Here is a 14274-nt window from a genome sequence, read left to right on the forward strand (position 1 = left end):
TACCATTTCTCTCTTTGAAACAAGACTATAAACATAATCCACCAATAGAAAGTGCAAAAATAAGGAGGAAAAACTCACAACACAGCATTGGGTCTAATGTGTCCCTTGTAGATGGTGGGCTCCCCTTCCCATCTATAGTATTTATATCTTTTATTCCAAAATTAGACCCATGGAGGCAATAATATTTATATCTTTTATTCCAAAAATAGACCCATGGAGGCAATAATAGGATTGAGTACATCCAAATATGGGTCTTATTTTTTAAAAACCTTAGTACCTTATGCAATACCTTAACAATAAAAAATTTGATCTCTTACACATCTAAGATGTGCAAACATAGAATACATTGCAATTACAACCACAACATTTGGCAGACAAATCTAAAATACGGCGTTAATTAAATATAGACATTTGCACACTGTCATAAATACTCTACATGACACCATGACTTGCACTCCACACCATGCGCAGACCGTCATCCATGTGCGACACTTTAATTAGTATTCTTGCACTGCTCAACACACATTACTCATAAGCGTTATAATCACATTGGTTAGAATAATTAATGGGAATCCTTAACAATTAAGATTATGTTCATTGTGGTAGAAACACAACACAAGTAATACACTAGCTCAATATTCATCAACATGATAAATATAGAAATTTGCACACTGCCATAAATACTCAACATGACACCTTGATTGGCACCCCACACCTTGCTTAGACTGTCATCCATGTGTGACACTTGAATCAGTATCCTTGCACTGCTCAACAACCATTACTCATAAGCATTAATCACATTGGTTAGAATAATTAATTGGACTCCTTAATAATTAATCACAACATGCTTATGTTCATAGGTAGAAACACAACACTAGTAATACTCTAGCTCAATATTCATCTACATGATTATGTTCATAGGTAGAATTTCTACACAACAGTAATATGCCAGCTCAATATTCATCAACATGGTATATCACCCACAATACCAATAACACTTAAATGGCCCCAACAAATGCATATATTAATAATACGAGCCTATCAATATTAGTATGATTATGATTATGTTCATAGGTAGAAACACAACACCAATAATACACTATCTCAATATTCATGAACATAGTAAATCACCCACAATACCAATAACACTAACATGGCCACAACAAATGCATATAATAATAATACAAGCATGTCAATATTAATATGGCATCCACCATGATAGTGGCCAATAACACTAACATGGCCCAAATGCATATACTAATAATACGAGCCTACCAGTATTAATACGGCATCACCCACAATACAATATATCATTATGTTACAATGGTATTTCAGATATCCCCAATCAACCATAGAGTGGTCTTCCTAACATCCCTCTTGCTTAGGTTTGCAATTGAGCCTCTTTAAGCCTTGCCTGGACCCGTTTAATGCTGAGGTGAGTCACAACTATATCAAATCTTAAAGTCTCTTCAAATCTCTACAAAGAGCATGGACCTCTTCCCTGGAGGTCTCCACAAATCCTAAAGTCTCTATATTTTAATCACTACTAAGAGCATGGAGACATCTCTTCCCTAGAGATGTCTCCATAACCGCTCAATGTAATCTCTTCTTCGTTTCTTCCTCGCCACATTCCCTTAGTTTGTTTTAGCTCCCTTTCATGTGCCTTACCCCCTCCCAAACACCCTTAGCATGCTATCATACTGATTAGGACCATGTGTGGTATGGTTGCATCATGTACAAATAAACCATGTGCTGATTCACCTTAATTAATCATCAATTGATTGAAAAGCTAAAACAACCAAAATTTTAGCCATTTTTCCAAGGCAAGATAAAAGTTCACATGGCATTTTTCAATCGGTTTCATAAATAATACAATAGTCAATGGTTTATGTTGAGTTGGGGTTTATGAAAAGGATAATAACAGCCATGGCGAATCACTTTTGCCATGGGGAGATAGGACACATTTTGGAGATTTGGTATCTCAATCTTGTTGAGATTTTGTGAAAGAAAAAATTATCGCAGCCACATATGTAAGCAAGATATTTTGTGAAGGTGAGTGATTATGGGGATAGTTGCAAGTTATCTTGAAAACATGATTAATTGTGGACACAATTGAAAGCAGAATCATTTATTCCCATAAGGGAATGGGGTGCAACATTAGTTATGTGAATCAAATCCACGAAAGGATTATAAAAAAGAACCACCCCTTCCCTCTTCTTTCTTCTCCAATCCAAAAAGTTATGTGAATCTAATATAGAAAATAGGGTGTGAACTACTTAGTTATGTGAATCCAATCTAGCAAAGGATGATTAAAAAACCATCTCTTCTCTCTTGTTTCTTCTCCAATCTAGGAAGTTACAGAGGTGCATTTAATGAAGAGAGAGAGAGAGAGAGAGAGAGAGAGAGAGAGAGCACGTCCACTTGTCTTATTTTTACCTTTTAAAAGAAATTTAAAGGGAACACAAAAAGTACAAGGCTAGAAATTAGAAGGTTATATAAAGCTTATTCACTACAAGGCACGAATATATGATAGCTGATGGTTTTTGTTCTTGTTGGGAGTGTATTAATCTACGTCGTTTGGGTTTTGTGAAAAGGATAATAATAGCCATAGATGTAGAACAAATCAATTTTGTCATAAGGAGATAGGATACATTTTGGAGATTCAGTTTCTCAGACTTGTTGAGGTTTTGTGAAAAAAATATTGCAGAACCACATATGTAAACTATTTTGTGAAGGTGATTGATTATGCGTATAGTTGCAAGCCATCTTAAAAATATAATTAAATTAAAAGTTGAATCATTTATTTCCATAAGGGAATGGGCTGCGAAATTAATTATGTGAATCCAATCTAGCAAAGGATGATATAAGAAAACCACCTCTTCCCTCTTCTTTCTTCTCCAATATAGGAAGTTATATGATAATAGTTACGTGAATCCAATCTAGAAAATGGGAAGCAACATTAGTTATGTGAATCCAATCTAGCAAAGGATGATAAAAAGTACCACCAGTTTCCTCTTTTTTCTTCTCCAAACCAGAAAGTTATGTGACATAGGTGCTTTTAATGGATAAGGGGAGAGAGAGATGGAGAGAGAAAAGGGAGAGAGAGAGAGAGAGAGAGAGAGAGAGAGAGAGAGAGAGAGAGAGAGAGAGAGAGAGAGAGAGAGAGAGAGAGATTCTAGCAAAAGATGATAAAAAAGAACCACCTCTTCCCTTTTCTTTCTTCTCCAATCCAGGAAGTTATGTGACATAGGTACTTTTAATGGTGCGAGCACGTGCGTGAGAGAGAGAGAGAGAGAGAGAGAGAGAGAGAGAGAGAGAGAGAGACAGAGACAGAGACAGAGAGAGAGCACCTCCACTTGTCTAATGATTAATTTGTTCAAAGACTTAGAATTGATTACAAATCTTACAAATGTAGAATATGCAACATTGCACTTTATAACTTTCGTAAGTGCTAACTAGCATTTGATATATGTACTTCAAATTTTTGGATTTCTTGGTACTTTAATTTTCTTGCTATTTTCATGTTCACACTTGAATCTTGTCTTGATCAAGCTTCTTACTGTTACTATTTGTAATTAAAACCAAGGTAAGCTCTGTGGATGCAACCGATTGCATAACAATGCTAACCTCACACAATCTCAATATAGAAAAAAAGAACTCTATTGCTTAAGTGTTCAAGCAATACCTCTATAATTATGCAGACAACCACATAGCACACAAGAGAGCGAGAGAGTACACTCTAGTTTGGATAATGGGTTTATGTCCTTTCTCATTAGAAATGCATGACCAACTTTTTTAGGTGTGGCCGCCGAAGACTTGCTCATAGATTTATAAAAGCCTTTAAGTACGTATACCATTTCTCTATTTGAAACAAGACTATAAACATAATCCACCAATAGAAATTGCAAAAATAAGGAAGAAAAACTCACAACACAGCATTGGGTCTAATGTGTCCCTTGTAGATGGTGGCTCCCCTTACCATCTGTAGTATTTATATCTTTTATTCCAAAAATAGACCCATGGAGGCAATAATAGGATTGAGTACATCCAAATATGGGTCTTTTTTTCAAATATAAACCTTAGTACCTTATGCAATACCTTAACAATAAATAAATAGATCTCCTACACATCTAAGATGTGAAAACATAGAATACATTGCAATTACAACTACAACATTCGGCGGACAAAGCTTAAATACGACGTTAATTAAATATAGACATTTGCACATTGCCATAAATAATCTACATGACACCATGATTGGCACTCCACACCATGCTCAGACCGTCATCTATGTGCGACACTTTAATTAGTATTCTTGCACTGCTCAACACACATTACTCATAAGAGTTATAATCACATTGGTTAGAATAATTAATTGGAATCCTCAACAATTAAGATTATGTTCATTGGCAGAAACACAACACCAATAATACACTAGCTCAATATTCATCAACATAATAAATATAAAAATTTACACACTGCCATAAATACTCTACATGACACCTTGATTGGCACCCCACACCATGCTTAGCTTGTCATCCATGTGTGACACTTAAATCAGTATCCTTGCACTGCTCAACACCTATTACTCATAAGCATTAATCACACTGGTTAGAACAATTAATTGAACTTCTTAATAACTAATCACAACATGCTTATTTTCATAGGTAGAAACACAACACTAGTACTACACTAGCTCAATATTCATCTACATGACTATGTTCATAGTAGGTAGAATTTCTACACAACACCAGTAATACGCGAGCTCAATATTCATCAACATGGTATATGTAAGATTCCTCCCCCAACCCCTTTTGATGTCTAGTATATTCCCCTGTAATCAATTCCTTTTCTGAAATATAAGAGATCTTGTTTGTGACTGTTTTAACCTAGAGAGAGAAAATATTCTAGAGAGAGAATATTCAGATTTTGAATATTTCTGGATAGAAAAATATCTCTTATAATTCAGATGAGTTCCCCTGAAACAGAAATTTAAAAAGAATTTTCCAATGTGCAATTGGAATTAATTGGAAATAGGTATAAAGAACCTTAGCCTAAGGGTCTAGATTTTCATAAATCTTTAGACTATGGGCCAATAGCATCAATCCATGTGTAGGGAGGAGATAAATCCAAATTGTAAAAAGAAAATACCCAAAAATGAGTAAATGCTCACATGAGGTGAAGAGTTGAAAATGTACAAGGTTTATTAGTAAAAAACTATATTAAAAATATGAGATATTTTGGGAATAATGATTTTATTATGACACATATGTAAGGAAGGGGAGTCCCTTAAATGCTCACATAAGATGAAGAGTTGAAAATGTACAAGGTTTATTAGTAAAAAACTATGAGCAATATTAAAATGATTCCATTATGACACATATGTAAGGAAGGAGAGTTCTTTAAAGGAGGTGCATATTTCACATAAGATGAAGAGTTGAAAATGTACAAGGTTTATTAATAAAAAACTATGAGCAATATTAAAAAATATGAGATATTTTGGGAATAATGATTTTTTTATGACACATATGTAAGGAAGGGGAGTCCCTTAAATGCTCACATAAGATGAAGAGTTGAAAATGTACAAGGCTTATTAGTAAAAAACTATGAGCAATATTAAAATGATTCCATTATGACACATATGTAAGGAAGGGGAATTCTTTAAAGGAGGTGCATATTTCACATGCTTGAATAAATTTTAAACTCATAAAAATTGAGATATTTTATCTCTCCTCTCTCCTCATTCAAGTCTAGTTCCAAAAAGTTAGCTTAACTGACCTAAAAATGGTCAAAAAGTGACCAAACTGACTTGGAAAATTCTAGAATCAGTTTGTTTGGTTAGGAGCTCAAATTTTCCTATAAATAGAAGCCTCCCCTTGTTGCAAAATATATAGTGTCTTATGCCTTGTTACTCTACTCCACCTAAGCCAAAATATATAGTGTCTTATGCCTTGTTACTCTACTCCACCTAAGCCAAAATATATAGAGTCTTATGCCTTGTTACTCTACTCCACCTAAGCCAAAAAAATATAGTGTCTTATGCTTTGTTACTCTACTCCACCTAAGCCAAAAAAATATAGTGTCTTATGCTTTGTTACTCTACCCCACCTAAGCCAAAATATATAGTGTCTTATGCTTTGTTACTCTACTCCACCTAAGCTAAAATATATAGTGTCTTATGCTTTGTTACTCTACTCCATCTAAGCCAAAATATATAGTGTCTTATGCTTTGTTACTCCACCTAAGCCAAGAACTGTGAATTCTTTAATAATTCACTAGTTTTTGACACTTCTCTCTTCTTCAATCCCCATTGGTGGCTCCATCAACATACTAAACCAATTGATTGGTTGGGGGCCTCTACCGTGAATAAAGAATCAAGCAAATTATAAGGTAAGTATATTGAATCTTGATTTTTTCTATAATTTCTCAATGTTTCTCTCTTCTCAACCCCTCTCAAGCTTGAGAAGCTTAATTGGTATGGTTTTTGAAATGCTATTGAAGTTGATTAAGTAATGATAGTAAAGAATTACATAAAATTTAATTTATATTTAATTCTAATGGTTTTTCTCTCTCTCTCACTTAAGAAATGGTCATACTCATGACCCTTTTCAATCCAAATGAAACTTTTCATAAGGCTTTTCCTTAATCCAAGATTAAGCTATGCTTGAGGCCAAATTAATGGCTTTTTTCTATGCTTTTAGTTTATGTATATTGATAATTCAATCCATTATGGATTGATGATCCAATTAGAGACCATTCTAATTATTTTCTTAATGATCCAATTAGAGACCATTATGGATTGATGATCCAATTAGAGACCATTCTAATTATTTTCTTAATGATCCAATTAGAGACCATTCTAATTATATCCTTAATGATAAGCTTTATCCCTTAGAAAAAAATTGAGATTTATCAGTCATAGTAGCGGAGCTATGGCAAAATTTTTACAAAAATTACGCATAAAATAAATTCTTTCAAAGTATAAAAAGAGGACTTCCTACCATATTCTAGGAACTATCATCCTAGATTATTTAAAAGAATTTTATTATGCATGGAGATGTAGATGTATGGATGTGAGTATGAATGTGGAGGTGGATGTATGTATGGAGATGTGGATGTATGCATGTAGATGTAGATGTGGATGTGGATGTGGAGGTGGATGTATGCATGTAGATGTAGATGTATAGATGTGGATGTGAATGTGGAGGTGGATGTATGCATGTAGATGTAAATGTATGAGGAGAATGTGAAGGTGGATGTAGATGTGGATGTGGATATATGTATGGATGTGAATATACGATATGTGATGTGAAGGAATATGAAGTGTTGAGATGGAAAATGATGTGATGGGATGAGTATACATATAAATGGAATATGGAATAAGTAATGTGGATTGATGAGGGATAATGTGGAAAAATGAAAGTAAAAATAGAAACTGTATTGTAAACTGTTTGTAAATGACTGTTTTATGTCAAGATTGCTGGGGGAGCATTGTGACTATCTTATGATTAAGGTCGTAAGACCTAACTGATAATGTTGCAACTGCTGACGGAGAGTCAATGAAGGACGTCTCGCGTAGCAAGGTCGGCCGAGGTCTTGACCAGCCTCGGTGCGATTAAAATGGTGAGCTTCCGGTACGGTGGATGAGGGGCCAAGGAAGCGGCCTATGCGTGAAGCGCTAGGTTACCTGCGAAGGATCCTAGAGGGTGCTGACCATACGGTGCTCGGGCTCTGGGTCGCCTAGGATACCCACGCGTGCGTCGAGGAAGATATTGGAACAGAGTTGGAGTTGTTTTCTGAAATCGAGCATGGATCTGGTTGATTGACCTTGCTGGTCTTCAATGGATGAGTCCATGGCTCCTTATATGGATCCGTTGGTTGATCTTGCTGATCTTCAACGAGAGTCCATCTTGATAAGTGATTATATTGCTGAGTATTAAGGGCTAGGAACTAAGAAACGGCCCCTGATGAGTGGACATGTGGTGAGCGTCCTAGTTGCCAATGATGCCATAGATACTCTGATGAAGGAATGATGGAAAAATTAAGAATCAACTGGATAAATTGGAAGATGGTGATCAGTGATACCATGGTTTTATTAAAGGATTGTTTTAAACTGGTTGAATCTGTGAAAAGGCAATTTCATATTGGGTGTGTGAGTGGTGTGACTAGTTTTATTTTGCATGAACATCCGGCTAGGGGGCCTTGGAACTCTTTTCCTTGGTACCCGGGACAAAACCTAACCAAATTTTTAATTGGATCCCATCACTACAGTGGTTGGGCGGTTGGCTAACCCATGGGATTGGATGGGGTTAGGCTGGACTGATGGATCCGTAAATCGAGACTCAAACTTTCGTTTTTACGATAGAAAAAAAAAATAAATCCCGGACAGTAACTGTTCTATGGATAGGAATCAACGCCTGTGCCTCTTGAATGGGGAAAAAAGCGTTGATCCCAATGATCCAAGTGCAAGTTTCTTCCTTGAACTGACTAAGTATCTTATAGATGTAATTGGATCATCTTGATCAGAAATGATCTTGACTACGTTAGAGTAAAAAGTTATCCTGGTGGAATCACCCGTGCTTTCCGGTAAAGGAAGTTTTTCTGGGTTCGGTTTTGGAACAACCGACGGATTAGTCTCTTATCCGGATATCCATGGGTGAGGCCCCGAATGTGGGACCCCTGTCCCGCGTGAGAAGTGCTACTTCCGCTGCTAGTATCCCAAATCTGTTGCTCGGTGGGAACAGGGATCTTACAGTTGGTATCAGACCGTTTGGTTAAAAAAAGATCAACTGAGAAGACAAATATACCAAAAATTTATCAAGAAACACAAAAAGGTTATAATTGTGTGAGATAATTCATATAATTTGATATTCAAACTGAAACTCGTAATTTGGTAATTGGGTCTTCAGATGGAAGTACCGCAATTATATAGAATCCTTGACTTGCTTGAGGCCTAGACATGATAGTATTTACCTTATAATTCCAAGGGCCGTGACTACCCGTATATACCGAGAGTATACTGCAGCTCTTTACTGATAGTATATACGAGTAAATCTAAGACTTAAAATTATAAGCGTTAATGCTATCTAAATGATGATTTTGAATGTGATTGATATGATTTTAATTCTGTTTGAGAATTGATGAATTGATTTGGATTCTGATTGAAAATGCTGATTGGAAAATGTTGATTTCTAAAAATTAGTTGAAATATAATGAAATCTCAATGAGGGGGAATGGGACGAGTCCCTGTGATGATATTCATAACTAGAATGATGATAATGAATTCAGCAAATCACTATGAGGTTAGTGGGTTGTGCTGTTAGATTGCTACTGTTAATACTTGATCGGTAGATCAAGTTAAGGGATGTCAAATTGAGAACTTGCTTGACTGAAATTTCCGTGGAGGAATGTTCCGAAGGAAACTTTTCGGTCTAATGGACCATTATCATGTTAAAGATATGAATGACATGATCTGAATGAATTGTTATTTAATGATGAGTTGTATATAAGGGATATTTATCCCAGTGTTCTGTTGGGTTGACCAGAATATAAGGAACCCCAGAATAAAATTGGATCTTAAGAAAAAGAGTTGTCCTCTACCTTGCGAGATGAGGACATCTCGCACTTTTTAAGTGGGGTAGAATGTAAGATTCCCCCCCAGCCTTCGAGGTATACAGGAGTAAGAATCTCCCTTTCTGATCTTATAATTATTCCCTCTCTAAAATAAAAGAAAGTTTCTGTTTAATAAAAAGGAAGACCCTTTTCCTAGAATACTTCTCAGGAGTCACGCCTGTTTTAAGGATTTAGAACAATGAGTTTAGAAGTGAGAATCGGTGTTTTGGATACCAAGGTTTTGGTTTTCATTCGAGTACGGCCCAAAAGAAGTTCTTTATCTCTTGGGGAGTATAAGAAGTTATCCCCCAGATATTGTGATCCTTATATCTGAATTCAATGAAAGTAGGTGACTTAGCCTACAAGTTTCTTTTATCTCCTCATCTCAAAATTCTTAATGCCTTCTATAGAAAAATGTGTCAAACACAAATCATGGAAAGATGGTAAAACTTCAGTGGCAAGCTACCGTTGGCTTCTAGGTTACGCTAGCTCCTTCCTTTATATAAGTCGTAACTTTTACTTGTCGCTCACAGTAATCTTACTCCCGTCAATCTCCTTTCTTTCTTAATCTCCTTCATGGCTTGGCAATAGGAATTAGTTTTATCCCTGATGATTTCTCACCTTCAAGACGCAAGAGAGTCTATGAAGAAAGACTTTATAGAACAGTATGAGCGCTCACTTTTTCCTCACCTAGGAACTTCTGTAGCGCAGACCAAATGGCGGACCTATCAAAACATAACTAGGGTAACACCCTGGGGTCAGCAGCACTTTCGTAACAATGTCCGCTTAGCCATGGTTATTGAAGCTTTGGGTTTGGATCCCCGATACTACTGCGTCATGAGATCAAGGCATCTTGGGTTTTCTGAGCGGGTCTTCTTACTGGCGTGTTTTCTTTCTCATGAGAAGATATGCCTTTACCCCGTTTTTGGCTTGCCTCTCAGAGGTCCTTTTGTTAGATCACCTCATACCACTGAGATAGGTGCGGCAATAACCAGCAGAATCATTCCCATAGATGAGTTACCCTATACTTGTGCAGCTTGTGAAGACTGCTTTTGTGACCATATGATGGACGGGCTTATGGAAGTGTAAAGAGTTCTTCTATCTTTACTGTATAAGTCCCGTGAATGAATAAAGTTTAAATCTTGTTCTTATTTGAATCTTGCTCTCTCTAAGACTTTTCTTGGTGGTTAATCGTGATTAAAATTTTTCTATAAGTCTCATATTCGTGCATCTTGCGAGATGAGGACATCCCAAGTTGCGAGATGAGGACATCTCGCGTTTTTTAAGTGGGGTAGAATGTAAGATTCCTCCCCTAACCCCTTTTGATGTCTAGTATATTCCCCTGTAATCAATTCCTTTTCTGAAATATAAGAGATCTTGTTTGTGACTGTTTTAACCTAGAGAGAGAAAATATTCTAGAGAGAGAATATTCAGATTTTGAATATTTCAGGATAGAAAAATATCTCTTATAATTCAGATGAGTTCCCCTGAAACAGAAATTTAAAAAGAATTTTCCAATGTGCAATTGGAATTAATTGGAAATAGGTATAAAGAACCTTAGCCTAAGGGTCTAGATTTTCATAAATCTTTAGACTATGGTCCAATTAAGGTTCCTATGGGCCAATAGCATCAATCCATGTGTAGGGAGGAGATAAATCCAAATTGTAAAAAGAAAATACCCAAAAATGAGTAAATGCTCACATGAGGTGAAGAGTTGAAAATGTACAAGGTTTATTAGTAAAAAACTATATTAAAAATATGAGATATTTTGGGAATAATGATTTTATTATGACACATATGTAAGGAAGGGGAGTCCCTTAAATGCTCACATAAGATGAAGAGTTGAAAATGTACAAGGTTTATTAGTAAAAAACTATGAGCAATATTAAAATGATTCCATTATGACACATATGTAAGGAAGGAGAGTTCTTTAAAGGAGGTGCATATTTCACATAAGATGAAGAGTTGAAAATGTACAAGGTTTATTAATAAAAAACTATGAGCAATATTAAAAATATGAGATATTTTGGGAATAATGATTTTATTATGACACATATGTAAGGAAGGGGAGTCCCTTAAATGCTCACATAAGATGAACTGTTGAAAATGTACAAGGCTTATTAGTAAAAAACTATGAGCAATATTAAAATGATTCCATTATGACACATATGTAAGGAAGGGGAATTCTTTAAAGGAGGTGCATATTTCACATGCTTGAATAAATTTTAAACTCATAAAAATTGAGATATTTTATCTCTCCTCTCTCCTCATTCAAGTCTAGTTCCAAAAAGTTAGCTTAACTGACCTAAAAATGGTCAAAAAGTGACCAAACTAACTTGGAAAATTCTAGAATCAGTTTGTTTGGTTAGGAGCTCAAATTTTCCTATAAATAGAAGCCTCTCCTTGTTGCAAAATATATAGTGTCTTATGCCTTGTTACTCTACTCTACCTAAGAAAAAATATATAGTGTCTTATGCCTTGTTACTCTACTCCACCTAAGCCAAAATATATAGAGTCTTATGCCTTGTTACTCTACTCCACCTAAGCCAAAAAAATATAGTGTCTTATGCTTTGTTACTCTACTCCACCTAAGCCAAAAAAATATAGTGTCTTATGCTTTGTTACTCTACCCCACCTAAGCCAAAATATATAGTGTCTTATGCTTTGTTACTCTACTCCACCTAAGCTAAAATATATAGTGTCTTATGCTTTGTTACTCTACTCCATCTAAGCCAAAATATATAGTGTCTTATGCTTTGTTACTCCACCTATAAGCCAAGAACTATGAATTCTTTAATAATTCACTAGTTTTTGACACTTCTCTCTTCTTCAATTCCCATTGGTGGCTCCATCAACATACTAAACCAATTGATTGGTTGGGGGCCTCTACCGTGAATAAAGAATCAAGCAAACTATAAGGTAAGTATATTGAATCTTGATTTTTTCTATAATTTCTCAATGTTTCTCTCTTCTCAACCCCTCTCAAGCTTGAGAAGCTTAATTGGTATGGTTTTTGAAATGCTATTGAAGTTAATTAAGTAATGATAGTAAAGAATTACATAAAATTCAATTTATATTTAATTCTAATGGTTTTTCTCTCTCTCTCACTTAAGAAATGGTCATACTCATGACCCTTTTCAATCCAAATGAAACTTTTCATAAGGCTTTTCCTTAATCCAAGATTAAGCTATGCTTGAGGCCAAATTAATGGCTTTTTTCTATGCTTTTAGTTTATGTATATTGATGATTCAATCCATTATGGATTGATGATCCAATTAGAGACCATTCTAATTATTTTCTTAATGATCCAATTAGAGACCATTATGGATTGATGATCCAATTAGAGACCATTCTAATTATTTTCTTAATGATCCAATTAGAGACCATTCTAATTATATCCTTAATGATAAGCTTTATCCCTTAGAAAAAAATTGAGATTTATCAGTCATAGTAGCGGAGCTATGGCAAAATTTTTACAGAAATTACGCATAAAATAAATTCTTTCAAAGTATAAAAAGAGGACTTCCTACCATATTCTAGGAGCTATCATCCTAGATTATTTAAAAGAATTTTATTATGCATGGAGATGTAGATGTATGGATGTGAGTATGAATGTGGAGGTGGATGTATGTATGGAGATGTGGATGTATGCATGTAGATGTAGATGTGGATGTGGATGTGGAGGTGGATGTATGCATGTAGATGTAGATGTATAGATGTGGATGTGAATGTGGAGGTGGATGTATGCATGTAGATGTAAATGTATGAGGAGAATGTGAAGGTGGATGTAGATGTGGATGTGGATATATGTATGGATGTGAATATACGATATGTGATGTGAAGGAATATGAAGTGTTGAGATGGAAAATGATGTGATGGGATGAGTATACATATAAATGGAATATGGAATAAGTAATGTGGATTGATGAGGGATAATGTGGAAAAATGAAAGTAAAAATAGAAACTGTATTGTAAACTGTTTGTAAATGACTGTTTTATGTCAAGATTGCTGGGGGAGCATTGTGACTATCTTATGATTAAGGTCGTAAGACCTAACTGATAATGTTGCAACTGCTGACGGAGAGTCAATGAAGGACGTCTCGCGTAGCAAGGTCAGCCGAGGTCTTGACCAGCCTCGGTGCGATTAAAATGGTGAGCTTCCGGTACGGTGGATGAGGGGCCAAGGAAGCGGCCTATGCGTGAAGCGCTAGGTTACCTGCGAAGGATCCTAGAGGGTGCTGACCATACGGTGCTCGGGCTCTGGGTCGCCTAGGATACCCACGCGTGCATCGAGGAAGATATTGGAATAGAGTTGGAGTTGTTTTCTGAAATCGAGCATGGATCTGGTTGATTGACCTTGCTGGTCTTCAATGGATGAGTCCATGGCTCCTTATATGGATCCGTTGGTTGATCTTGCTGATCTTCAACGAGAGTCCATCTTGATAAGTGATTATATTGCTGAGTATTAAGGGCTAGGAACTAAGAAACGGCCCCTGATGAGTGGACAGGTGGTGAGCGTCCTAGTTGCCAATGATGCCATAGATACTCTGATGAAGGAATGATGGAAAAATTAAGAATCAACTGGATAAATTGGAAGATGGTGATCAGTGATACCATGGTTTTATTAAAGGATTGTTTTAAACTGGTTGAATCTATGAAAAG

This window comes from Cibotium barometz, chromosome 1, assembly GCF_041138505.1.
Source record: "Cibotium barometz isolate CiBa-2024 chromosome 1, ASM4113850v1, whole genome shotgun sequence".
In the NCBI taxonomy this organism is placed as follows: domain Eukaryota; kingdom Viridiplantae; phylum Streptophyta; class Polypodiopsida; order Cyatheales; family Cibotiaceae; genus Cibotium; species Cibotium barometz.